This window comes from Oncorhynchus gorbuscha, linkage group LG16 (genome assembly GCF_021184085.1).
Source record: "Oncorhynchus gorbuscha isolate QuinsamMale2020 ecotype Even-year linkage group LG16, OgorEven_v1.0, whole genome shotgun sequence".
Lineage (NCBI taxonomy): Eukaryota > Metazoa > Chordata > Actinopteri > Salmoniformes > Salmonidae > Oncorhynchus > Oncorhynchus gorbuscha.
Window position 1 is genome coordinate 25,495,669 of NC_060188.1, and position 25,019 is coordinate 25,520,687.

The 25,019-nt window shown below is 44.7% G+C and overlaps 1 protein-coding gene across 1 annotated transcript in view; it reads right to left on the bottom strand.

Annotated features, from left to right (window-relative positions):
* Nucleotides 1–16,181, bottom strand: part of LOC123998889 (signal transducer and activator of transcription 5B-like) — a 100,735-nt gene extending 84,554 nt beyond the window's left edge. Inside the window, exon 1 of the mRNA XM_046304111.1 lies at nucleotides 15,898–16,181. The gene's annotated coding sequence lies outside the window, so the exon portion shown is untranslated. The remainder of the gene's footprint in view (nucleotides 1–15,897) is intronic.
* Nucleotides 16,182–25,019: the final 8,838 nt, after the last annotated feature.

Consider the following 25,019-nt stretch of genomic DNA (forward strand, 5'->3'; position numbering starts at 1 on the left):
AGAAAACATTAGTTTCTCCTTTTAGTTTGGGTGGGAATGAGTCCCATCTGGTCCGTCAAGTCTACACCAATACAAAGGACGTATGTAAAAGTCAGGATGGAAATAAACTTTTCATAAACCCTTAAAACATTGAAAAGAACTTCAAAAACAATTATATTCTGTTGCGTGGGTTGTATTAGCAACAACAATGATTACACACATATATAATAATATCACAATGAGTTCTGGTTCCTCCAGAAATGTCCTGTACCTCGGGCCTAAAAAGAGTCCTGCCCCGCGATGTTTGTCCGTTCGTTCCGTGTAGCGTAAACCCAGTATTAAACATACAATCAATATAACAATTACTTTACCACAGAACCTTAAAGCGGATCAACTCTTAATTAAGTCCTCAACTACCACTAACTACACAAATCACAGTATACATCACATCCAAACAAATGAAATACCGTATACAAAAAGGTGGTAGTCAGTCGGTCAGTCAGACAATCCAATCCGCCAATAGATCTCCAGCGGAGAAAGGCCACGAAGAACGGAGAGGTGTAGTCCAGGGACGCAAAGAGTGGATCCGATCCTGGGTAAACTCTATTAGGCAACAAAACACACGTTTAACGGCAACAAAACAACGGAATAGAGAAGCTTCGGGAACTGAGGGTTGAACACATCCTCATGCACGTCTCCATCACAACCCCCACTTTTGCGCAGCTGATACTGGCTATTTAATTGGGAATTAAAGGGAAAGCGCCCTATTGGAAGGAGCTGCACTGAGACGGTTCAGAAAAATTCAGGGCCGTCACAACACACACACACACACACACACACACACACACACACACACACACACACACACACACACACACACACACACACACACACACACACACACACACACACACACACACACACACACACACACACACACACACACACAGTTCTTGTCTTCACCGGCCTGGGTTATCAGACACTTTTCTGTGTTTAATCATTAATATGTTCCAGGCTGTGCACAGAGGCAGCCACCAGTGTGGGGTAAAACCATACTCTATTCATTTTAAGACTACAGTCAATATTAAATTTTCTCCTTCAACTATAATTTGGAGATGTTATATGAGGATCCTCCAGCGCAAGCTGAGAGAGAGAGCGAGAGAGATGTCGTGCAGAGTGAGCAGCAGCGAGCCACGCTGGAGAGGAGAAGAGCCGCCGAGGGCAATGACGAAGTAATTGGATCAATAGAACCACAGGTCCACACTCTGACGGTCCACATAACACTAGCTCTGCACTAGATAGAGATGGATGGAGAAGGATGAGAAGAAGAACAGAGAGCCCAGGACAGGGCCCAGAAATGAGACAATACTTTCTTATCCATTAGGTTATTTATTCATTTTAAATTTAAACCAAGAGAGAGAGAGACAGAGAGAAAGAGAGAGAGAGATATGTGATTAAGACTGTGAGAACCACAGATCCTACTGAGAAGGAAAGAGATGGAGAGGGTCAAGAGGGCCTGATGTTTGACACCAGACAGCCCGACCGACCGACCAACAGACATGGCTTTAGACTTGCTCAATCAGCTTGGCAGCCTGATCCTGTCAAACAACAGATTATAAAACACAACACCACTAAAGCAGCAACATTAATTTTGACAAAGGGCCCGGTCTGTTCTGGATCATAATCATCGTCATTATCATCTTGTCTTAATCTGCTAAAGACATTTGGCCCATTCCCCAGAGGGAGCGCAGCCTTGACCTAGATTTGTTTTGTTTTTTAACATTCTGGGATTAAGCGGGTCGGGAATAATGGCAATATGATGTGTATGTGTGTTGCATCTGATGAGATGTTCTTATTTCCCTATTTCCATCTCACTCCTTCCCTTCGCAGTTCTCCCCCCCTCCCCCCCAATGCTTCATCATTCAGTCAGGGTTTTATGTTTAATGAGGATCTCCTGCTGTAATGTAACCAGTAGTAGGTTTGAACGTGGAAGTGGTGATCGACCACCGGTTTTTCCTCATCCTGCTTTAAGTTACACTACATTTAACAGGCAGATTCTCAAACGCCATTGAAACAGAGGGCTTGACCACTTTACCGTCTGCCAGGATCTTTAACCAAGAATACATTTCTCAGAAAGCCAAAAGGATACAGTTGAGTTCTCCAGAACACACTGTAGAATTATACTCCACAACCAGCCAGTGTCCAAACAAAACCACCTGCTGAAAAATACAGCCAATTCAAACCCTAACCAGCCAATTCAAACCCTAACCAGCCAATGCAATCCTCAACAAAACCAAAACCAGGAAAGACGAGGCAATAGGTTTAGAAACAGAAATCATCAGTGGAGGACTGTAAGAGTTTAGATGACATCACCACTGGAGCACATAATAATCTTCAGTGTAGCAGCCAGTCATGTGTGAGTTTATAAGGCTTGACCTTTCAGTAAACTAATGCAAGGCTGATGCCAGGTTGATTTATGGCAATAAGGGCAGAGCAGACGACCCCTGACCTCTAGTGCAATACTGGAGCCACTAGATTAGTCTCTCCTCCAGGTTATCTGGGGGGATATCACTGCTTTATCCACTGAACAACAGGAACACTGGTCACACAAATGCATACAACATACTGTAGATAGTATAGCTAGCTGAAGACGTAAGATTTCAATTTGATCACCCTAATGCAGGAGAAAATCTCCATTCATTATAATCCACATAATAATTCACATTTCCTGTTGCTACAGGATTATTTTTGTGTTGTAGCAAACTGGCTCAAATTAAGATTCTACATCTGTACACTCATCCAGTCCATTCTGTTAAATCTTTCTCTTCATTTACAAATCTATGATCTGTGCCCATCTTGACAGGACAGTGTAGCCAAAAGTTTAAAGAGTGGAGGGTGAGAAAGTCTGTATCTTCGGCATTGTGGCACCTGAACGCTAGGTGAGAATTTGTTGTATTGGTGGGTGTCAAGAAAGATTTTTAGGCTTGCGGGATTTTTTGTTGTTGTTGCAAACAAAAGTTTAGGAACCACTGATATGGAATCAAGTGATCGGTTGGGAATGAACCCTTAGTCGGCTGTACTGGTAAATTGTTTCAACGTCAGGGCCAAAGTGGTTAGCATGGTAGCTACGGCTTGCTCTGAGCGGCATGTACGTGGTATTGATATTTGCTAACATTTGAACAAATTCTGCTGTCCAGCATGACGTGACCTGCAGCAAATTGGACCTCCTGTAGAGTTGATCAAACATTACAGTTCAAATGCCTTCTTTGATTCCCCCCGGTGCCAACCCAGCATGAGGTGTGCATGCCTTACGAAGATTGGGTAGCTTTTAATTAATTACTTTGAAAATAATATGTTGGGCTGGACAAAATTATATCACAGTCATATGATATCACAATCATTTAAACCATTACAATATACTGTAAATAGGGCCTCCTGTGTAGCGCAGCAGTCTAGGGCAATGCATCGCAGTGCTTGAGGCGTCACTACAGACCCGGTTCGATCCCAGGCTGTGTCGCAGCCGGCCACAACAGGGAGACCCATGAGGCGGCGCACAATTGGACCAGCATTGTCCGGGTTGTCCTTGTCTCATCGCGCTCTAGTGACTCCTTGTGGTGGGCCGGGTTCATGCACGCTGACCTCTGTAGCCAGCTGTACGGTGTTTCCTCCGACACATTGGTGCGGCTGTCTTCCGGGTTAAGCGAGCAGTGCTGCTAGGCGAATGCATGGCTCTCGACCTTTGCCTCTCCCGAGTCCGTACGGGAGTTGCAGCGATGGGACAAGACTGTAACTATCATTTGGATATCACGAAAAAGGGGTAAAAAGTAACCAAAAAATAAAGAAAGAATATACTGTAAATGCTATGAGAATGCAAATGAGCATCTTCAATGTGAAAATGTCTGCTCCTGTTTAGAGTAGACGTCGACCGATTAATCGGAATGGCCGATTAATTAGGGCCGATTTCAAGTTTTCATAACAATCGGAAATCGGCATTTTTGGCCAATTTATTTTTTATTTTATTTATTTAACTAGGCAAGTCTTATTTTCAATGAATGCCTTGGGTTAACTGCCTTGTTCAGGGGCAAAACGAAAGATTTTCACCTTGACAGCTCAAGGGTTTCAATCTTGCAACCGCACAGTTAACTAGTCCAACGCTCTAACCTTTGCACTCCACGAGGAGCCTGCCTGTTACGCGAATGTAGTAGAAGCCAAGGTAAATTGATAGCTAGCATTAAACTTATCTTATAAAAAACAATCAATCATAATCACTAGTTATAACTACTAATCCAGTTTAGCAGGCAATATTAACCAGGTGAAATTGTGTCATTTCTCTTGCGTTCATTGCACGCAGAGTCAGGGTATATGCAACCGTTTGGGCTGCCTGGCTAATTGCAAACTAATTTGCCAGAATTTTACGTACTTATGACATACATTGAAGGTTGTGCAATGTAACAAGAATATTAAGACTTAGGGATGCCACCCGTTAGATAAAATACTGAACGCTTCCGTATTTCACTGAAATAATAAACGTTTTGTTTTCGAAATGATAGTTTCCGGATTCGATCATATTAATGACCAAAGGACCGTATTTCTGTGTGTTATTATGTTATAATTAAGTCTGATTTGATAGAGCAGTCTGACTGAGCAGCAGCAGGCCGGTTATCATTCATTCAAACAGCACTTGCTTGCATTTTGCCAGCAGCTCTTCGCAAGCACAGCGCTGTTTATGACTTCAAGCCTATCAGCCTAATGGCTGGTGTAACCAATGTGAAATGGTTAGCTAGTTAGCTGGGTGTGCGCTAATACTGTTTCAAACGTCACTCGCTTTTAGATTTGGAGTTGTTATTCCCCTTGCGCTGCAAGGGCCACGGCTTTTGTGGAGCGATGGGTAACGATGCTTCGAGTGTGGCTGTTGTCGATGTGTTCCTGCACATATTTTTACAAGGCACACATTTTTACATGGCACACATTTTTACATGGCACACATTTTTACATGGCACACATATTACTTTCTTCTCCAGCACTTTGTGTTTGCATTATTTAAACCAAATTGAGCATGTTTCATTATTTATTTGAGGCTAAATTGATTTTATTGATGTTTTATATTAAGTTCAAATAAGTGTTAATTCAGTACTGTTGTAATTGTCATTATTACAAATAAAAATTAAATAACAATTGGCCGATTAATCGGTATCGGCTTTCTTTTGGCCATCCAATAATCGGTATCGGCGGTGAAAAATCATAATCGGTCGACCTCTAGTTTAGAGTCTATTGAATGTAACTCTGGTGAAGTGGTTGTAGCATTTTGCTCATGTGTATTTACTTGAAAGAAAATAACTGGGTAAAATTCTGGTTTCCAACTATTTGCATACAATTTGCATATTGCAACAAGGATAGATAACACCAGTTATCCCCCAACCCCCAACCACAAAACAATGCCAAAGGACATTTAAGAAGGAATTAACCAGAAATAAACGTTAATTAAGTAAGGTATATCCAAAGACCATCACATTTAACCCAGTCAGCTTAACTCAGTCAGAAACTCGGAATCCCAGCAAAAACAAAAATATCCACAGGTGACATTTGAGAAAAACGTGATGCTCACAGCCACATGCCCCTCCCTAATTTGCATGCTACCTTCCCATGGCTGGCTGAGAGCGAGGGCTGAGAGCGACCTTTTTCAAGAGCGCTGGTAATTTCTTGTGTGTCACAAAGATAATATCCGGAGGCTTTATCACGTGTCTCAGTGTCTGGTGTGCAACACAGAGGAAAAGAGAAATCTTTCAAATACATATATTTTTACAGTCTATCAGAGAAATACAGTGAAAGAGAGAGAGCAAAAGTGAGAGCGTGAGAGTTACGTTGCACTGGCACATCAAGACCAGCAGGAGTGATTCAACTCTATGGGTGTTGATGACTATGTGGACCACCTTAACCATTTTAAAAAGGAAGGATTTTAGTTGGATGATAAACCTCTTGTTAACAATATATCCCATTTAGTGTTACTAGATACAACCTTCAGAGTAATGTAATGTAGCTGTCAATCGTGACCCATGCTACATGATGTATTTGACAGACGGATCAGTCTTGCCTAGGCAAGGCTGAGAGCTCTGGAGGTCATGTGACTATAGGATTAGTTTGAGCCCAACTGAAAGGGGCGGGGTTAGTGGGGGTAGGGGTTAGCGTGAGCCTTGCTTTCACCACCACATGCTTTCTCATAGACCCCGGGACTCCTCCCCTACTACAGTATCTCTTTCCCTTTAACTGTCTTTCTCTCTTCCTCCCTTCCTCCACTCTCTGCTTAAGAATGTTAAACCCGTTTCACGTTCACCCTAGTGAGGTTTAATCTCTGCTTGGACTGGACAACACACTGTTACTCAGCTGAAGGCAGAGAGAGAGAGAGAGAGAGAGAGAGAGAGAGAGAGAGAGAGAGAGAGAGAGAGAGAGAGAGAGAGAATGTAAAAAGAAACCAATCAACACCATGGCCATCTGAAAAAGGCCACGGCACACACTTAGGTATCCATTGGCTGTGTTTGAGATCATTAACACCGCAATATATCATGGGTAAATCGTGACTGACTGATCTACAACTAAGATTGAGTCGTTTTTTAGATGCAAGGTGATTTGTCGATCAGTCAGTCTCGACTCGCCTTTAAAGTCGGCTGCAATGTTGAACGTGCCCACTTCCTTGTAGCCTACATGACACCGCACTCTGATTGGGTAACACTTCCTCATGCTCAAATTGGAACCCCCTCTTAGTCTTAATCTAAGATTTGATTATCCTACCCCAATAACAGCCTTTATGATTTTCAATGGTCAAACATTAACAATTTAACAACCTAACAAATTAACAACCTCCTATCAACACCTCCTCCCCTTTTCCCTTTTCTTCCTCCTTCCCTCCCTCCTCCAGCAGCGTGTATTCATGGACGCCAAGAGATGCCAGACCCCCCCCCCATCTTCGGTCTCCCTGTGTTTCATCATTTTCCTTCAATATGTGTAGGTCATCTATCTGATGCTGTCTGGTTTAAGAGTATGACATTGTTGCCGCCAGTAGAATTGAAAACAAGGGAAGCCAGCGAGCATTTGGCTTCCCTTGATAATGAGCAGCTCCTGTTTCCTTTGCGACTTGAAGTAACTCTCCATGGTTCTAAATCAATAGTTGTTTAGTGGTCCATGCTATCGGTCATGTAGCTGTTTGTTACATGCCATATGCTTTGTGGACTTCACTGGACAGAGGTAGCTATCCAGTTTTGTGATGAAACAGAGGTGGGGTTGAATTTATTCTGCCACTGTGTCTTCTTATTGTCTCAACCTTAGGCCAATATATCATGCTACATCGGTCTTATTTCTGTAGATATACAGTACCTTCAGAAAGTATTCAAACCCCTTGACTTTTTCCACATTTTGTTACTTTACACCATTATTCAAAAATGTATTAAATAGATATTTTTTCTGAGAAATCTATACACAATACCCCATAGTGAAAACTGGCACCCCTGTATTTGGGGAGTTTCTCCCATTCTTCCCTGCCGACCTCTCAAGCTCTGTCAGGTTGGATGGGGAGCATTGCTGCACAGCTATTTTCAGATCTCTTCAGATATTTTAGATCGGGTTCAGTTCCGGGCTCTGGCTGGGCCACTCAAGGACATTCAGAGACTTGTCCCGAAGCCACTTAAGCTTTGTCTTGGCTGTGTGCTTAGGGTCGTTGTCCTGTTGGAAGGTGAACCTTTGCCCCAGTCTGAGATCCTAAGAGCTCTGGAGCAGGTTTTCATCAAAGATGTCTCTGTACTTCTTTCATCTTTGCCTCAATCCTGACTAGTCTCCCAGTCCCTGCCCCTAAAAATGGTGCCAGGTTTCCTACAGACGCGATGCTTGGCATTCAGGCTAAAGAGTTCAATCTTGGTTTCATCAGACCAGAGAATCTTGTTTCTCATGGTCTGATAGTCCTTTAGGTGCATTTTGGCAAACTCAAAGCGGGCTGTCATGTGCCTTTTATTGAGGAGTAGCTTCCATCTGGCCACTCTACCATAAAGGCCTGATTGGTGGTGTTCTGCAAAGATGGTTGTCCTTCTGGAAGGTTCTCCCATCTCCACAGGGGAACTCTAGAGCTTTGTCAGAGTGATCATTGGGTTCTTGATCACCTCCCTGACTAAGGCCCTTCTCCCCCGATTTCTCAGTTTGGCAGGGCGGCCAGCTCTAGGAAGTCTTGGTGGTTCCAAACTTCTCCATTTAAGAATGATGGAGGCCACTATGTTCTTGGACCATCAATGCTGCAGATTTTTTTTGTACCCTTCCCCAGATCTGTGCCTTGACACAATCCTGTCTCGGAGCTCTACGGACAATTCCTTCGACCTCTTGGCTTGGTTTTTGCTCTGACATGTACTATCAACTCTGGGTCCTTATATAGACAGGTGTGTGCCTTTCCAAATCATGTCCAATCAATTGAATTTACCACAGGTGGTCAAATCAAGTTGTAGATGTCAAGGTTTTCTTCCGTCGAAGGAGAGGAGGACCAAAATGCAGCGTGGTTATCTTCATACATCTTTAATAAAGATAATGACGATACAATACAAAACAATAAGCGTAACGTGAAAAACCTAAACAGCCCTATCTGGTGCAAACAAACACAGCGACAGGAACAATCACCCACGAAACACTCAAAGAATATGGCTGCCTAAATATGGTTCCCAATCAGACAACGATAAACACCTGCCTCTGATTGAGAACCACTCCAGGCAACCATAGACTTTCCTAGACTACTCTACTATAACACAATCCCATAACCTACAAAAACCCCAAGACAAAACACACCACATAAAATAACCCATGTCACACCCTGGCCTGACCAAAATAATAAAGAAAACACAAAATACTAAGACCAGGGCGTGACAGTAGAAACATCTCAAGGATGATCGATGGAAACAGGATGCACCAGAACTCAATTTTGAGTCTCATAGAAAAGAGTCTGAATAGTTGCATAAATAAGGTATTTCTGTTTTGAATTTTTTAGAAATTAGCAGAAATTCCTAAAAACCTGTTTTCGCTTTGTCATTATGGGATATTGTGTGTAGATTGGTTAGGTGAAAAAATATTTAATCAATTTTAGAATACGGCTGTAACGTAACAAAAGGTGGAAAAAGTCAATGGGTATGAACACTTTCCGAAGGCCCTGTATATGAATGATTTTATAAAGCCAGGCACATTTAACTGTTAGGCTATTGATTATAGACCTAATGAATTTAGGATTTCCTCACTAAGGCAATGGCTATTTCCTCGTCTCTGCTACCTCCGCCGCATTGTTCTCAATCCTAATATGCTAATAATATGCTAATATGTTAACTTTGCTATTATGCACATGGCAACATAGGGAAAGGCCCACTGAAGATTATCTTTCAGAAATGTGGACAGCGAACGTACCCAACGCGGGACAAAGAACATTTGTTAGATATATTAGATATATTAGTGTTGCACCATTATTTTTACATAATATAAGCATATACACTATCAATATCACATGTCTTAGAGTGATGGACTATGCCATCCCTGTGGCCTCCGCATTGGATTAGTCCAGTGAGACAGGTGCGAATCAGATGTCAGGTGTCTTGTGCCCCTTGAAAAAAATTATAAAAATTATAAAGAAATCTCAGCCAACCAGCAGCCTATTGACCAAACAATTGACCAGTTGACTAACTGGGGTCAGCCCTAAAATGTGTACAATATATACAGAGCTCTCTGCCTAGGGGACCTCACAGCGCCATGGAAGCTAAAGAATTCAAATGTGTTACATCCATGAATTCATCACAGGCATGCATGGAATACTTCAACTAACCATCCCTTTTCACCAGCATCAGAGCAACCCACCCATGCACCAAAACAACCCACCCATGCACCAAAACAACCCACCCATGCACCAAAATAACCCGCCCATGCACCAAAATCTCTCATCTTCCTTCCTCCAGCCCTTCCAGTAAAGACCCATCAGGTCAGTATCACTGCCATGGCTTTCCTGGTAGCAGGGAAGGAGATAAAGTGGGGGAACTCTGGCTAAGCACACGGGCATGCTGTGACCACATGGCCTGCCCTGCCTGTTGAGAGACGGGATCCTTAAACATAGGGTTTCCCCTGTTCCCCTGCTGTTTCTGGGGTTGTCTCTCTGTGTCTGTTTCTGCTCCCTCTCTGCCTAGGACAGGTTGTGCCGTCCAAATCATGTGTGCCCAGCATGCCAACTGTCCGCGTCAGCCAGACCCAACACGACCTCTGAAACTTTGTCTTGGCAGTGGAAATGGCCAGTTACATAGTCCAGTTGAATTAACCGTGTGGGCTCCCCAGGCAGCGCTTCACATAATGTCAAGTGGGTCAGGGTTAAGTGGTGCAAACAATCCTTGATGGTTTACCATAACGGTTTCCATTGATGTCTGACCAAGTGCTTATTTATTTTAGAGAGGGAAAACACATCCCAAATTGTGCAGATGAAGCTGGGCAGACAATCCATTATGGAAAATCTACAGGACCTAGTACCACAAATGATTTGCAGGCTTCAGGACAGAAAGCCCAATACAGCAGAACGTATAAGCAGCCAAAGAGCAAATGGAACAGAGCCAGAATGCCATGGATTCCTACGGAATTTTCATTACGCACACCTGGCCCCTGGTTGAGGGTGGTGGAGGGGGAATATGGAGTGGTTGTGGGTGGTGGAGGGGGTATATGGAGTGGTTGAGGATGGTGGAGGAGGAATATGGAGTGGTTGAGGGTGGTGGAGGAGGAATATGGAGTGGTTGTGGGTGGTGGAGGAGGAATATGGAGTGGTTGTGGGTGGTGGAGGACTAAGGAGTGGTTGTGGGTGGTGGAGGAGGAATATGGAGTGGTTGAGGGTGGTGGAGGGGGAATATGGAGTGGTTGTGGGTGGTGGAGGGTTGTGGGTGGTGGAGGAGGAATATGGAGTGGTTGTGGGTGGTGGAGGGTTGTGGGTGGTGGAGGAATATGGAGTGGTTGTGTTATGGAGTGGTTGTGGGTGGTGGAGGAGGAATATGGAGTGGTTGTGGGTGGTGGTGGGAGAATATGGAGTGGTTGTGGGTGGTGGAGGGGGAATATGGAGTGGTTGAGTGTGGTGGTGGGGGAATATGGAGTGGTTGTGGGTGGTTGTGGGGGAATATGGAGTGGTTGTGGGTGGTGGAGGAGGAATATGGAATGGTTGTGGGTGGTGGAGGGGGAGGAATATGGAGTGGTTGTGGGTGGTGGAGGAGGAATATGGAGTGGTTGTGGAGGAGGAATAAGGAGTGGTTGTGGGTGGTGGAGGAGGAATATGGAGTGGTTGTGGGTGGTGGAGGAGGAGGAATATGGAGTGGTTGTGGGTGGTGGAGGAGGAATATGGAGTGGTTGTGGGTGGTGGAGGAGGAATATGGAGTGGTTGTGGAGGAGGAATAAGGAGTGGTTGTGGGTGGTGAATTGTCTGGGGAAGCTACATTATGCTGTGGAGGAGATACAGGGTCAGAGAATTCAGCTAGATCAGGGGTATTCAACTGGAGATCCTTTTTTAAATGAATATTAAAAATGAATATCACTAGCAACAACAGAATAAACACATTTTTATGTCAACTTGATTTCTGAACTCCTAATATTGAGCAACTTACAGTAATTGGAGCTAATTACACTCACTGGAGTATCTGATATAGACTGAAAAAAGCAGGTGAGGCTGCTGGTATAAGCTTTCTTGACTTGGACATTAGTTTTTGCAAACACATGGCTAACCTTTGTTTAACCAGCTTAACAGATTCTACTAGCAAAAATGTGTTTGGAGATAGCCTATTAGCTGGAAAGGTATGTTAGAGTTTACACTTTGTCTTCCAATTCTAACTAGCCTGACTACCCATCCACATCCCTTCGGCCAAACACCCCACCCACTACCATTTCTTCTCCACCATGAATGTATGGAGCGATTGATAGAGCAGCAGAGTTCAATTCAGAATGAGTCGTCAGGCAAAACTATAACTGCAGGAGGTCAAAATAATGCAAACATCTACCAAATCAATTCATTTTCAAGGGGTGGTGGGTTGGGTCAAGGAAGTCTGGTAGTGCACCTGACTGTTAACCCCGGTTAGCAAAACACTCATCAAAGCATCCTGACCTGTGCTGCTATCAGTTGGTGTGTGAATAATGTCATTATAACATGAAAGAGGTAGGATACACAGGGACAAGGTGGGGTGCAATCAAACTGCATCGCAGGAAGTAATGACTTTCTTTATCTGAGTTTCTTTAAACAAACATCAATGTCCATACTCAGTGTGGTTGTAGCGCACACACACGCGGACACACACACAAATCTTATCACCACTGAAGCTCGCAGTGACATTGACATTTTAGTCATCAACACATCAACAATTTAGGGGTATTTCCTTTATACAGAGACCTGTTTGTGCTTGTAAGGTTAAGCCATATGACAGTCTAGTAAAACACTATAACATCAATGCATGTGGTGACATTTCAGCTAAACACCAACAACTATGTTTCCAATTACATACCTTTATATGTGAGTCACACAGTGCACTATTACGGGACATGTCCATGTCTTCAGTGACAACAACCACAACCATACAGCACTGCTTTCAGTGGCATTTTAATGCCAACACATCTGTGGCTTCTGTGACATTAATTAGGGAAAGGTAAAGGGTATATCTAGTCAGTTGCACAACTGAATGTATTCCACCGAAATGTGCCTTCCGCATTTAATCGACGTCCACGTCATCGATACTGTGATGGAGCTTCTTCTAACCCCAATAGCAACAAATGTGATTGATGGAAAACTAGTGAATGAACTCCCTTTATAAAACAGTGTGAATCCATTCATCTCTCACCGGTTAGTTGAAGCCCATTGTGTACAAAATATGTTGAGCTCATTTCTCACAAGAGAGGAATAAGAAAGCAAACAGAATAACAGTTTTGGTACTAAACGGATTACTCATACAGCACGTGTTTGTTATTTGTTTTCATGTTTGTTTTCATTGTTATAACGACTGACCACATTTTACAAAGCATCCCGTGTGGCTATTTTGTTATAAAACAAGTAAAACACTCACTGACACATATCAATGAGGGATTGGGAGACTATTAGAACAACTAGATGAAGTGGCTTGTTTTATTCCAGATTTAATTAGGAATCATTGACATAAAACCTCTTTAAATTAAATCCATTGTTTGTGTTCCAAACACCCATGTTTACTCAGTTGTGGTAAGGAGGCTTGGAGAACAACTGTCATAAAGTCACTGTCAATCTTTTCTCTCCAAAACTCTTGAACGTGCCGTCTTTGGTCAGCTCTCCCGCTATCTCTCTCAGAATGACCTTCTTGATCCAAATCAGTCAGGTTTCAAGACTAGTCATTCAACTGAGACTGCTCTTCTCTGTATCACGGAGGCGCTCCGCACCGCTAAAGCTAACTCTCTCTCCTCTGCTCTCATCCTTCTAGACCTATCGGCTGCCTTCGATACTGTGAACCATCAGATCCTCCTCTCCACCCTCTCCGAGTTGGGCATCTCCGGCGCGGCCCACGCTTGGATTGCGTCCTACCTGACAGGTCGCTCCTACCAGGTGGCGTGGCGAGAATCTGTCTCCTCACCACGCGCTCTCACCACTGGTGTCCCCCAGGGCTCTGTTCTAGGCCCTCTCCTATTCTCGCTATACACCAAGTCACTTGGCTCTGTCATAACCTCACATGGTCTCTCCTATCATTGCTATGCAGACGACACACAATTAATCTTCTCCTTTTCCCCTTCTGATGACCAGGTGGCGAATCGCATCTCTGCATGTCTGGCAGACATATCAGTGTGGATGACGGATCACCACCTCAAGCTGAACTTCGGCAAGACGGAGCTGCTCTTCCTCCCGGGGAAGGACTGCCCGTTCCATGATCTCACCATCACGGTTGACAATTCCATTATGTCCTCCTCCCAGAGCGCTAAGAACCTTGGCGTGATCCTGGACAACACCCTGTCGTTCTCAACTAACATCAAGGCGGTGGCCCGTTCCTGTAGGTTCATGCTCTACAACATCCGCAGAGTACGACCCTGCCTCACACAGGAAGCGGCGCAGGTCCTAATCCAGGCACTTGTCATCTCCCGTCTGGATTACTGCAACTCGCTGTTGGCTGGGCTCCCTGCCTGTGCCATTAAACCCCTACAACTCATCCAGAACGCCGCAGCCCGTCTAGTGTTCAACCTTCCCAAGTTCTCTCACGTCACCCCGCTCCTCCGTTCTCTCCACTGGCTTCCAGTTGAAGCTCGCATCCGCTACAAGACCATGGTGCTTGCCTACGGAGCTGTGAGGGGAACGGCACCTCAGTACCTCCAGGCTCTGATCAGGCCTTACACCCAAACAAGGGCACTGCGTTCATCCACCTCTGGCCTGCTCGCCTCCCTACCACTGAGGAAGTACAGTTCCCGCTCAGCCCAGTCAAAACTGTTCGCTGCTCTGGCCCCCCAATGGTGGAACAAACTCCCTCACGACGCCAGGACAGCGGAGTCAATCACCACCTTCCGGAGACACCTGAAACCCCACCTCTTTAAGGAATACCTAGGATAGGATAAAGTAATCCTTCTCACCCCCCCCTTAAAATATTTAGATGCACTATTGTAAAGTGGTTGTTCCACTGGATGTCATAAGGTGAATGCACCAATTTGTAAGTCGCTCTGGATAAGAGCGTCTGCTAAATGACTTAAATGTAATGTAATGTAAATGTAATAAAGCACTCAAATAAACAGGAGCAGAGAGAATGTCACACCTTGACTGCATCACCTGACCAATAGCCAGGCTGCCTTGCTCTCCGGGTGCAATAAGATAAACATTGGACTACTTTACCAGCATATCAACACCACATTAAAAGTCTGCAGCCAATATGGCCTACAGTAGCAATTGTGCACAGTTGTGCATTATTACATGGTTGTTAACATTATGTCAAATGATTCAGTTCATTTTAAAATGGTAGACGCCCATTTTCACCAGCAAACTTGGACAAAATAAAAAACATCTCAGAAACATATTCTGCCAAATAATGTGCCATCGCCACAAACACTTTAGAGAGGATTATTACTCATGGTTTCTTTGTTGCACTGAAAGTCATTCCAATAATATATAGCGTATTTGTCTAAATGAAATAAATACATAAAAATATAACTGCTTGTCTAGGATAAATAATAATACAACTGCTTATTTTTACATTGACAGGCAGACACCATATTTTATTTTACATCGGCATTGATCATTTATTTATCTAGTTCTTATCTAATTTCGAAAGTTAGCTAACTAAAATAGATGTGCAATACAAGTTGAACTTTCACCTGTTAGGCTACAACACAACTTCTTGAGAGGAGTTCCACACGCACATTCATTATACCATGATATGCGCCTCACGCTGGCTAACGGTTTGATAGAATAAACTCACATTCCAATTTGCGTTTGACCTAGGCTACACGCTATTTCAATGAACCGTATAACATGTGAATTATGTTAATAATATAGCCGTTAAGATGTTATGTTAAAAACGTTGTGCAATGTTGAAGAAAATAAATGATCTAGCGTATTCGAGTTCTCGCTTGACTTCCAGGAGGAGGTTGGACTCAGCCTGTTGATTCAATATATATATATAGGAGAAAGGGTCAACAAACACCCGTAACAAAGTAAATATTATATTAACAATACACTCAATCAATATTGTAAACACTAAAAATATATTTGTAGCTTCACATGTGGTATTGTCGGTGACATTATAGCCACGCTTGGCTAGCCTAAAAGACGGCAGAGCCACACAACTCGAACCATAGTTTGTTTACAAAGCGCTGTCGGAACATTCTTTCGCAATAGAAACCGTCTGCATGAAATATGCTTTTCCAAAATCTTCTCGAAGCTGACATAGTTAACAAACCTACCTTGACAGGACGATCAATTTAGTTGTCTTTTTGTATAAAAGTAAGGGAAAGCTCCGCAACGTACGCACGACCCAGAAAATGAACCTCTCCCGTCTCTTTCTAACTGTTCGCTACGCAGTTTTTTTTCATTCTCTCTCTCGTCTTTCGCTTGCACTCCACTCTAGGATCTGTCAGTGCAATAAAGGATCCTTGGGACGTCCATATCGTAAACCTTAACATTAACCATAAGCCTTACCTAACCCTTGCCCTTACCTTAACTATTTTAAATGTCAACTTCAATGGGGGGTAGGGGCTTCCCAAGGATCCCAGATAGCAGGAACCCTCTAAGTTCTCTCCCTCTCTCTAACCGCCCACTTCCGGCGTTTTCTGTTTGACAGGCGAATATTGTCATATGAAAACATTAACATGTGCAAAATATTGTCCCTAATTCAGTAAATTAATTTACCAGCATAATATAGCCTAACCTAACAAATGTAAGGCAATTAAATGATCAAATTATCAAATTCTGTATTGATGATGAAATAACAACAATAATAATAATAATTATAATAATAATACATAGATGAAGGAGAAATAGTTTATTATTATTTTCCTACATATTATCATTTTATATGCTATTGTTATAATCATCATTAGAAATAGTCTTGTAATAACTGAAGTAGCCTTTGTAAGAGCAATGTGATCTATTTCTAAATAGCACTGCAGTACATCATCTATTGATGAACCACGTTGAACCACATAACAGGTGTTTACTAGAATAGGCCAACATGTGCACATGTTGCCTTTAATGTGTCTCAATGGGAAGGAAGTGGAGAAAACTAATGGGAATTTGAGGAGATGGAGATGCCCAGTTCTAGGAAGTGGCAAGGCCAAGAGTGAGAAACTTTTATTGGATTTGTAGGCCTTTGTACCCTCTATGTTCTGCTATGCAATCAAATAGCCGCTGACAGACAGACCTTTAACACACAGCTAAGATTCTGTTCGGTCAGATGGAAAATAGCATCTATTTTATAAGTACTTTGTTTGTGAACAAAATAGGCAGTGGCTTTTGTCTCATTTGACTAAAAGCAAAGCACTTTATAGTAAAATGTAAGGTGGAGTGAAAGAAAGACCAAATTAAAGTGATTCATCTTTTGCTAGGTACTTGCAGGCAGTATATTTAGGCACAGCATCTTTCTCCCTTCACGTGAATATAATGTTTTGGCTGCAGACCGCACCAGAGCCTGAGAGGTGTTAGCAGAGAGAGGCTGTGTGTCACTTCCCAGAGGGAGTCTTTTTCTCGGCCCTTTCCAACTGTAAATAAGTTAAATGGTCAAATATGTGCTACACGCTATTCACACAGATTTACACAGATCTACACACACCAACTGCAAACAAATCCTGCATTGTAGAATACGAAAAACCTTTTGATTGACTGTAAAACATCCCATTGTTATTAGTCATTGACTTCTGTAAAAGCATCCCATTGGGTTATTACCACCCATACGTCATGACAAACTGAAATCATATTATTATATTATATTATGGATATGATCATCATGGATACTCAAACTTTAAAATGCTGTGCATTGTAATATTGATACATTCTCTAGCTGGAGGAGCACAGTGACACCTTGTGGTAGAGGAACAGACAGGGTTAAAGTGAATATGTTTTGGATCTCATTTAGGATACCAGATTTTCCATAACAGGTAAAACTTCATCCAGCAATCTCTCATTGAGCATACAATGAGTGATGCCAGTGACATCATCTGGCAGAAGAACTAAAGATGGAAAAAAAACGATTTAAATATAAAAAAACAATGTTTGTGAGCTCACATGTGCACATGTGCTTTTCTAATAGAGAGAGCGAGAAAGAGGTTAAACTGAGTTCATTGGGAGAGGGCCAGCAGCAGCCGTCTACCAGCTTTACAAGCAGACTGAACAAAACAACCACAGAAAAGTCCCCTCTGAGGGAGATGCATTGAAAGACTGACAGGGAGTAGAAGAGACAGAGATGTGTGCGAGTCATATTTTAGAACCCTGTAAGCCTCAGGTCCTGGTAACCTTTACACACAAAAGCAGGTTTTGGTAGTTATGTGCATGTATGTTTGTACATAGCTAAGTATATGGCTGGAGACAAAAAAACAATCAGGAAATATGAATCTCCTTGATTAACCTCCATTCCAGATAGAAAGGCCTACATGCACCCAATTCCAGCAGTGTTGGTCCCTAGAGACTGAACAGTAAATTACATGTTGACTTGTGTGATTGATACTGCATAAACACATAAACTATTCAGTGACTAATGACTAATTTATGAAGCAGAATTTGGTCCACAGTCCATTTTCCTCCTCTTAGTAAGTGTCCTTCGGGAACGCTGCTAGGCATTTGAAATATGAGAGTTTTCCGACTTAACGACTGTCACTTGGCCAAACGCAGCACCTGGAAGTGGAAGTGTTTTTTTTTCGGAAAGCCAATATTTCTCAAGACATATAATACATGGCAATACTATGAACTAATTTTATTATTTCTAACTTCGGTTTCACACACAAAAAACGTGGTTAAAGCAACAACAGAAAACACACACTCCACTAGGCCCTCTGTGCGCACACACACACACACACACACACACACACACACACACACACACACACACACACACACACACACACACACACACACACACACACACACACACACACACACACACACACACACACACACACACACACACACACACACACACACACACACACAAACTCCAGCCATACATCAGGCCACTCCACAGCACACCGTTAAAATGGAATCCATTCTCCAACCGGATTAGCTGCTGGCCAAGCAGGCTGGAGGGGTGGCATTTTGCTTTCAGAAACTGAGTCAGCAGCTGCTGATGAAAGGCTAGGCTCTCAGTCTCCTTCTGCCTCTTCACGCCCCTTCATTTCACCATTCACCTTAACTCAGCTCCTCACGCCGAGCAGGACGGGGGAAGGCTAGTTCCTATCAGAGATAAAAGAGAGAAGAAATAGAGAGAGAGCCGAAGAGAGAGACATTGACAGACATACATTAAGAATGTAAGGAGACTAGAATGATACGAAAAATACTATATTTCACATCTGCCATTTCAGACCAGTTTACACAAAGCAGTGACTCAACGGGACAACTATAGACAATGTAAATAAGTGAAACCACAGTGGAAACCCCAGACCAGACCTGTGTGCATACAGTATGCTACTATGCAGTGAATGTGAGACACCGTAGCAGATGGGTTTTCTCAGGGTAGTGAAGCAGCACACATATTCAACGTGCCGTCATATTATGGGATTTCCAGTTTCACCACGTACAGTTAGGCAAGGGAAGACCACTCAGTATCATTTTGAAAGATTGAGTCAAAACTCAGAGGAATTGACAAGTAACATTCCAAAGGATTTACATTTTATGCAGAATCGCTATCGCATAGACAAAGTCAGTAATTTTGGTGTTTTTTGTTGTTGTCTGAGACTTTGCTAGTCTTACAGCTATAGATGAAAGCCCAGGGTAAAGGCAGTGTTGAAGCAAAGGCAGAGCGACAGACATCCCTGATGAATTGCCTATTGGTTCAACAGACTATCACTCATACAAGTGTTTTCTGATCAACTCAGGCGTTAGCATGCTTCAGTTCGGTTCACTCCTAAACCAAACACACAGAACTCAGGCCCTGTGTGTAGTTAACCTACCCTCTCTGCCCATTCATCGCCATTTTACCTGTTGATGTTGTCTTACCCATTGTTGTCTTAGCTAGCTCTCCCAATCAACACCTGTGATTGCTTTATGCCTCGCTTTATGTCTCTCTCAAATGTCAATATGTCTTGTATAACGTTGTTTAGGATAGTTATCAGTGTTAAGGTTTACTGCAGAGCCCCTAGTCCCACTAAAAATGCCTCAGATACCTCCTTTGTCCCACCTCCCACACATATGGTGACCTCACCCAGCATAACTAGCGCGTCCAGAGATGCAACCCCTCTTATCATCACTCAGTGCCTGGGTTTACCTCCACTGTACCCACACCCCATCATACTCCTGTCTGTACATAGAACCCTGAATCTATTCTACCACGCCCAGAAATCTGCTCCTTTTATTCTCTGTCCCCAACGCACTAGACGACCAGTTTTGATAGCCTTTAGCCGTACCCTAATCCTACTCCTCCTCTGTTCCTCGGGTGATGTGGAGGTTAACCCAGGCCCTGCGTGTCCCCAGGCTCTCTCATTTGTTGACTTCTGTAACCGAAAAAGCCTTGGTTTCATGCATGTTAACATCAAAAACCTCCTCCCTAAGTTTGTTTTACTCACTGCTTTTAGCACCCTCCGCCAACCCTGATGTCCTTGCCGTGTCTGAATCCTGGCTTAGGAAGGCCACCAAAATTCAGAGATTTCTATACCCAACTACAACATTTTCCATCAAGATAGAACTGCCAAAGGGGGAGGAGTTGCAATCTACTCCAGAGATAGCCTGCAAAGTTCTGTCATACTTTCCAGGTCTATGCCCACACAGTTCGAGCTTCTAATTTTAAAAATTAATCTCTCCAGAAATAAGTCTCTCACTGTTGCCACCGGTTACAGACCCCCCTCAGCTCCCAGCTGTGCCCTGGACACCATATGTGAATTGATTGCCCCTTATCTATCTTCAGAGTTCCTGTTAGGTGACCTAACTGGGTTATGCTTAACACCCCGGCAGTCCTGTTATGCAGGTGAATGAGGACCCAAAAGCGACTTAACAGAAACAGAGTCTTTATTCCAGTCTTTAACAAAAACGATAATCCTGGATATTATCTCAGGTAAAGTCAAAACAGGAAAACTGAAATCCTCAAGTCAGTAGAGGGGAACAACTGGAGATGCGACCACAGACTGCAGGTCGCTTCGGGAAGGCGCAGGCCGTAGCTGATATAGATACCTGCTCACACGCAGCATCTGAAGAAGGCAAAAACACGACAGGGCGGAACAAGGACACAGAACAGCAAACATCAAACAAGGATCCGACAAGGACAGAAGCGGAAACAGAGGGAGAAATAGGGACTCTAATCAGAGGGCAAAATAGGGGACAGGTGTGAAAGAGTAAATGAGGTAGTTAGGAGAATGAGGAACAGCTGGAAGCAGGAACGGAACGATAGAGAGAGAGAGCGAGAGAGAGGGAGGGGGATAGAAAGAGGAAAAGAACCTAATAAGACCAGCAGGGGGAAACGAATAGAAGAAGGAGCACCGGGACAAGACATGACAATCTATGACAAAACATGACAGTACCCCCCCACTCACCGAGCGCCTCCTGGCACACTCGAGGAGGAACCCTGGCGGCAACGGAGGAAATCATCAATCAACGAACGGTCCAGCACGTCCCGAGATGGAACCCAACTCCTCTCCTCAGGACCGTAACCCTCCCAATCCACTAAGTACTGGTGACCACGTCCCCGAGAACGCATGTCCATGATCTTCCGTACCTTGTAAATAGGTGCGCCCTCGACAAGGACGGGGGGGGAGACGAACGGGGGCGCGAAGAAAAGGCTTGACACAGGAGACATGGAAGACAGGGTGGACGCGACGAAGATGTCGCGGAAGAAGCAGTCGCACTGCGACAGGATTTACGACCTGAGAAACACGGAACGGACCAATGAACCGCGGAGTCAACTTGCGAGAAGCTGTAGTAAGGGGAAGGTTACGAGTGGAAAGCCACACTCTCTGACCGCGACAATACCTAGGACTCTTAATCCTACGTTTATTGGCGGCTCTCACAGTCTGCACCCTATAACGGCAAAGTGCAGACCTGACCCTCCTCCAGGTGCGCTCACAACGTTGGACAAAAGCCTGAGCGGAGGGAACGCTGGACTCGGCGAGCTGGGACGAGAACAGAGGAGGCTGGTACCCAAGACTACTCTGAAAAGGAGATAGCCCGGTAGCAGACGAAGGAAGCGAGTTGTGAGCGTATTCTGCCCAGGGGAGCTGTTCTGCCCAAGACGCAGGGTTTCTGAAAGAAAGGCTGCGTAATATGCGACCAATCGTCTGATTGGCCCGTTCTGCTTGACCGTTAGACTGGGGATGAAAACCGGAAGAGAGACTGACGGAAGCACTAATCAAACGACAGAACTCCCTCCAAAACTGTGACGTGAATTGCGGACCTCTGTCCGAAACGGCGTCTAACGGGAGGCCATGAATTCTGAACACATTCTCAATGATGATTTGTGCCGTCTCCTTAGCGGAAGGAAGCTTAGCGAGGGAATAAAATGAGCCGCCTTAGAGAACCTATCGACAACCGTAAGAATCACAGTCTTCCCCGCAGACGAAGGCAGACCGGTAATAAAGTCTAAGGTGATGTGAGACCATGGTCGAGAAGGAATGGGAAGCGGTCTGAGACGACCGGCAGGAGGAGAGTTACCTGACTTAGTCTGCGCGCAGTCCGAACAAGCAGCCACGAAACGGCGCGTGTCACGCTCCTGAGTAGGCCACCAAAACCGCTGGCGAATAGAAGCAAGCGTACCCCGAACGCCGGGGTGGCCAGCTAACTTGGCAGAGTGAGCCCACTGAAGAACAGCCAGACGAGTAGAGACAGGAACGAAGAAGGTTACTAGGACAAGCGCGCGGCGACGCAGTGTGAGTGAGTGCTTGCTTTACCTGTCTCTCAATTCCCCAGACAGTCAACCCGACAACACGCCCTTCAGGGAGAATCCCTCGGGTCGGTAGAAGCTACAGAAGAACTAAAGAGACGGGATAAGGCATCAGGCTTGGTGTTCTTATTTCCCGGGCGATAAGAAATAACGAACTCGAAACGAGCGAAAACAACGCCCAACGAGCTTGACGTGCATTGAGTCGTTTGGCAGAACGGATGTACTCAAGGTTCTTATGGTCAGTCCAAACGACAAAAGGACGGTCGCCCAACCTCGACAATGAATTGTTTAGTGACGTCAGGAGTAACAGGATAGGAGCGGATGTAAAACGCTTCTTGAGGAGATCAAAAGCCCTGGGCGGAACCGACCACTTAAAGCACGTCTTGACAGAAGTAAGGGCTGTGAGAGGACTGCCACTGACCGAAATTACGAATGAAACGCCGATAGAAATTAGCGAAACCGAGAAAGCGCTGCAACTCGACACGTGACTTAGGGACGGGCCAATCGCTGACAGCCTGGACCTTAGCGGGATCCATCTGAATGCCTTCAGCGGAAATAACAGAACCGAGAAATGTGACAGAGGAGACATGAAAGGCGCACTTCTCAGCCTTCACATAGTGACAATTCTCTAAAAGGCGCTGGAGTACACGTCGAACGTGCTGAACATGAATCTCGAGTGACGGTGAAAAAATCAGGATATCGTCAAGGTAAACGAAACAAAGATGTTCAGCATGTCTCTCAGTACATCATTAACTAATGCCTGAAAGACAGCTGGAGCATTAGCGAGACCGAACGGCAGAACCCGGTACTCAAAATGCCCTAACGGAGTGTTAAACGCCGTTTTCCACTCGTCCCCCTCTCTGATGCGCACGAGATGGTAAGCGTTACGAAGGTCCAACTTAGTAAAGAACCTGGCTCCCTGCAGAATCTCGAAGGCTGACGACATAAGGGGAAGCGGATAACGATTCTTAACCGTTATGTCATTCAGCCCTCGATAATCCACGCAGGGCGCAGTTCCTCCGGCACTCCTGTCAAATCGCCAGGTTCCTCCTGAGAAGTAGGGACAGAAGAAACGGGAGGGATGGCAGACATTAAACACTTCACATGACAAGAAACGTTCCAGGATAGGATAGAATTACTAGACCAATTAATAGAAGGATTATGACATACTAGCCAGGGATGACCCAAAACAACAGGTGTAAACGGTGAACGGAAAATCAAAAAGAAATAGTCTCACTGTGGTTACCAGATACTGTGAGGGTTAAAGGTAGTGTCTCAAATTTGATACTGGGAAGATGACTACCATCTAAGGCAAACATGGGCGTAGGCTTGTCTAACGGTCTGAAAGGAATGTTATGTTTCCGAACCCATGCTTCGTCCATGAAACAACCCTCAGCCCCAGAGTCAATCAAGGCACTGCATGTAGCACCCGAACCGGTCCAGCGTAGATGGACCGACATAAGTAGTACAGGATCTAGATGAAGAGACCTGAGTAGTAGCGCTCACCAGTAGCCCTCCGCTTACTGATGGGCTCTGGCCTCTTACTGGACATGAATTAACAAAATGTCCAGCAACTCCGCAATAGAGGCACAGGCGGTTGGTGATCCTCCGTTCCCTCTCCTTAGTCGAGATGCGAATCCCTCCCAGCTGCATGGGCTCAGTCTCAAAGCCAGAGGAGGGAGATGGTTGCGATGCGGAGCAGGGAAACACCGTTGATGCGAGCTCTCTTCCACGAGCCCGGTGACGAAGATCTACCCGTCGTTCTATGCGGATGGCGAGAGCAATCAAAGAGTCCACATCTGAAGGAACCTCCCGGGAGAGAATCTCATCCTTAACCACTGCGTGGAGTCCCTCCAGAAAACGAGCGAGCAGCGCCGGCTCGTTCCACTCACTAGAGGCAGCAAGAGTGCGAAACTCAATAGAATAATCCGTTATGGACCGTTCACCTTGGCATAAGGAAGCCAGGGCCCTAGAAGCCTCCCTACCAAAAACTGAACGGTCAAAAACCCGAATCATCTCCTCTTTAAAGTTCTGGAACTTGTTAGAGCAATCAGCCCTTGCCTCCCAGATAGCTGTGCCCCATTCTCGAGCCCGGCCAGTAAGGAGTGAAATGACGTAAGCAACCCGAGCTCTCTCTCTAGAGTATGTGTTGGGTTGGAGAGAGAACACAATCTCACACTGCGTGAGAAAGGAGCGGCACTCAGTGGGCTGCCCGGAGTAGCAAGGTGGGTTATTAACCCTAGGTTCTGGAGGCTCGGCAGGCCAGGAAGTAACAGGTGGCACGAGACGTAGACTCTGGAACTGTCCAGAGAGGTCGGAAACCTGAGCGGCCAGGTTCTCCACGGCATGGCGAGCAGCAGACAATTCCTGCTCGTGTCTGCCGAGCATGGCTCCTTGGATCTCGACGGCAGTGTAACGAGCGTCTGAAGTCGCTGGGTCCATTCCTTGGTCGGTTCCTTCTGTCATGCAGGTGAAAGAGGACCCAAAAGCGACTTAACAGAAACAGAGTTTATT